General features: G+C 63.4%; 1 protein-coding gene across 1 annotated transcript in view; it reads right to left on the reverse strand.

Moving 5' to 3' along the window:
• TBKBP1 (TBK1 binding protein 1) overlaps nucleotides 1-3,778 on the reverse strand; it is a 13,999-nt gene extending 10,221 nt beyond the window's left edge. The window contains exon 1 of the mRNA XM_041402350.1: nucleotides 3,711-3,778. The gene's annotated coding sequence lies outside the window, so the exon portion shown is untranslated. The remainder of the gene's footprint in view (nucleotides 1-3,710) is intronic.
• Between the last annotated feature and the right edge of the window lie 208 nt (nucleotides 3,779-3,986).

Genomic DNA, 3,986 nt, shown 5'->3' on the forward strand with positions numbered 1-3,986 from the left:
GGGGGGGGGGTGGGGGGTCACTGCCACCAGCCTGGTGGCCGAGGACAGAGCCCGGAATGGCACGGATGGACCCACGGCACAGACAGACCCCCGGGGGGGTCACGGCCATCCCCAGGGCCTGAGGACAGACCCCTGCAGACCTCCGGGGGGGGTCACTGCCATCCCCAGAGCCTGAGGACAGACCCCTGCAGACCCCCGGGGGGGTCACGGCCATCCCCAGGGCCTGAGGACAGACCCTGGGCAGACCCCCGGGGGGGTCACGGCCATCCCCAGGGCCTGAGGACAGACCCCTGCAGACCCCCGGGGGGGTCACTGCCATCCCCAGGGCCCACAGATCCCAGGACAGAGCCTGGAATGGCACGGACGGACCCACGGCACGGACAGACCCCTGCAGACCCCCGGGGGGGGCTCACGGCCAGCCCGGTGCCCAAGGACAGAGCCTGGACAGACCCACGCACGGACAGACCCACGCACGGACACGTCCTCGGCTCTGGGTGGCCCCTTGGCACAAGATTCCTGCCACCCCAGCAGAGCGGCCGGGAATGGGGAGCAGAGCCCCAGGGATGGGGCCAGGGGGGTCTGCGGGACCCCAACCCTCCAAGGGCGCTGGAAGAGCAGCCCCAGGGGTGGGCACTGAGGGGACCCGGCCCCAAAGGCGAGCTGGAGATGTCAGCACCGGGAAATCCTGGTCCCGAGCACGGCTCTGTCACCACGGGGCGAAAGGAACCGCTGGAAAATCCAGCTCGGGGTTTTGGTCCCCGCAGGAGACTCAAAGCTTCAAACTCTTCAAACGGGGAGCGCCCACGGCATTCCCAATTCCTGGAGCCTGGAGGGGACCCAGCACCTGAGCTGGGGGCACGGGCAGACCCCTGGCATTGGGGGGCACCACCCAGGGATGCGGAGATTCCAGGAGATTCCCCCGGGAGCTAAAACCGCACCGCGAGGCCGGGAATATTTTGGGAGGCCGGTGCCAGGGGGGCGCCGAGGCTTCGCGGCCGTTCCCGTTGGAATCTCCAGCCTGGGACGGCAAAGAGCCCCTGGAATGTCACCTTGGGGTGGGACAGCAGTGGCACCCGCGGGGATCCGCAGCACGGGATCTGCCGCAAACCGGGCCCCAAAAAAACCCCAGCGGCCGCTGCCGCTCCGGCCGGGATTGGCTGCGAGGCGCTCTGAAGTGCAAATGAAGGATTTCCGCCAGGTCGGAAGTTAATTTGGAAAGGAAAACCATCCCTGATGGATGCAGGGACCCCCCGAGGGGCACAGGAGGTCCCTGGGCCTTGGGGACGAACCGCGGAGCCACCCCCGAGCTGTGGCGGGGTCGCGGAGGAGCAGAGGGAGGCAGGACAGGTCCGAGCCGCTGGAATTGTCTCACCTGAGCCATTCCCGGGGATTTGGGAATCCCAGGGGATTCCCAAGGCTGGGTTTGCCATGGAGCCCCCTCGGGGGAAAAGGGGAACCCCCCTCTGTGCCCCGTGTCCTTTTTTCCCTCTTCCCAACATTTCCTGGGAAGTTTGAAGCCGAGGGCAGCCTCAGGGAAGTTCCCAGGGCTGGGGGGGATCCCTTGGACACCCTCTGGAATGTTTGGGATGGGCAGAGGGAACCCCCCCTGGCCAGGGGGGTTGCAGTCCCCCGGACATTTGGGGCGCAGGGGCTGAAGGGATGGGAATGGCTCCGGAGCTGCCCCTGCGGCCGGGCTCCATGGAAATGTTGGGAAAACGGGAAAATCCTCCCTCCCCGGAGGACAGGGACTGGGATGGGGACAGGGATGGGGACAGGGATGAGGACAGGGGTGGGGACAGGGACGGGGACAGGGATGAGGACAGGGACTGGGACAGGGATGGGGACAGGGATTGGGACAGGGATGGGGACAGGGACGGGGACAGGGATTGGGACAGGGATGGGGACAGGGATTGGGACAGGGATGGGGACAGGGACTGGGACTGGGATGGGAACATCACTTTCCAGGGCCTGGCACAAGATTCAAAACCACCTCGGCCACCAAGAGAAAAACGGCAAAGCCGGGATTCCCCAGCTGGAGAGTCACATTCCAGAGGGTGGCACCGGCTCCGGGGTGTCCTGTCCCCTCCGGGTGGGAAGCAGCGGGTGACAGAGCCTGGGAAAAGTCCCGAGGCCACCGCAGCACGTCCGAGGCTCCAAAACCCACCCGTGGTTTGTTTTCCCCTCCTTTTCCAAGGAAAATCAGCTTTTCCCTCGGAGTGGGAGCTCAGAGCATCAGCCCGGACCCAGGAAAAGGCTCCTGGATGAATCCGCGGGGGGAGCTGCTGATCCCAGGAATAATCCCGGGAATAACGGGCTGTGGCTCCGGAGCTGCCCCTGCGGCCGGGCTCCATGGAAATGTTGGGAAAACGGGAAAATCCTCCCTCCCCGGAGGACAGGGACTGGGATGGGGACAGGGATGGGGACAGGGATGAGGACAGGGGTGGGGACAGGGACGGGGACAGGGATGAGGACAGGGACTGGGACAGGGATGGGGACAGGGATGAGGACAGGGATTGGGGACAGGGACTGGGACAGGGATTGGGGACAGGGATTGGGACAGGGATGAGGACAGGGATTGGGGACAGGGATGGGGACATCACTTTCCAGGGCCTGGCACAAGATTCAAAACCACCTCGGCCACCAAGAGAAAAACGGCAAAGCCGGGATTCCCCAGCTGGAGAGTCACATTCCAGAGGGTGGCACCGGCTCCGGGGTGTCCTGTCCCCTCCGGGTGGGAAGCAGCGGGTGACAGAGCCTGGGAAAAGTCCCGAGGCCACCGCAGCACGTCCGAGGCTCCAAAACCCACCCGTGGTTTGTTTTCCCCTCCTTTTCCAAGGAAAATCAGCTTTTCCCTCGGAGTGGGAGCTCAGAGCATCAGCCCGGACCCAGGAAAAGGCTCCTGGATGAATCCGCGGGGGGAGCTGCTGATCCCAGGAATAATCCCGGGAATAACGGGCTGTCCCCGGCCGGGGTGGTGGCACGGGCGGCTGGTGTCACCTCCGAGGCTCCAAAATCCGCTCGTGGCTCATTTTTAGCACCTTTTCCAAAGAAAATCAGCTTTTCCTCCTCTTTTAGGTGGAGCTCAGCACATCAGCGTTGGGAGCTGCTGATCCTGGGAATGAGCCTGGGAATGACGGGCTGTCCCCGGGCCGGGGTGGTGGCACGGGCGGCTGGTGTCACCTCCGAGGCTCCAAAATCCGCTCGTTTTTTTCCACCTTTCCCAAAGAAAATCAGCTTTTCCTTCTCTTTTAGGTGGGAGCTCAGCACATCAGCGTTGGGAGTAATGATCCTGGGAATGAGCCTGGGAATGAGCCTGGGAATGAGCCTGGGAATGATCGTGGGAATGATCGTGGGAATGAGCCTGGGAATGACGGGCTGTCCCCGGGCCGGGGTGGTGGCACCGCTGGCAGCTGGTGACACAGCGCTGTCACCTCCGAGGCTCCAAAATCCGCTCGTTTTTTTCCACCTTTCCCAAAGAAAATCAGCTTTTCCTCCTCTTTTAGGTGGAGCTCAGCACATCAGCGTTGGGAGCTGCTGATCCTGGGAATGAGCCTGGGAATGATCGTGGGAATGAGCCTGGGAATGACGGGCTGTCCCCGGGCCGGGGTGGTGGCACCGCTGGCAGCTGGTGACACAGCGCTGTCACCTCCGAGGCTCCAAAATCCGCTCGTTTTTTTCCACCTTTCCCAAAGAAAATCAGCTTTTCCTACTCTTTTAGCGGGTGGAGACCGTAGGCCAGCCCTGGGCAAAGCCGGGAGCTGCAGATCCCGGGGATAATCCCGGGAACGATGCGGGAACGTGTCCCCGGGCGGGGTGGTGGCACAGATGGCTCTGGTGACACAGCGCTGTCACCTCCGGCTCCCCCGGAGAGGAAACGCCAGCTCGGCACTCCCCTCCCACGGCGTCTCCGAGCGGGGGCCGGAGCCTGGCAGAGGCTCCCGGGAAAGGAAGCAGCAGGAAAAAAATAAAATAAAATAAAATAAATA

Source organism: Onychostruthus taczanowskii, unplaced genomic scaffold (genome assembly GCF_017590055.1).
Source record: "Onychostruthus taczanowskii isolate IOZ18803 unplaced genomic scaffold, ASM1759005v1 scaffold197, whole genome shotgun sequence".
NCBI classification, from domain to species: Eukaryota; Metazoa; Chordata; class Aves; order Passeriformes; family Passeridae; genus Onychostruthus; species Onychostruthus taczanowskii.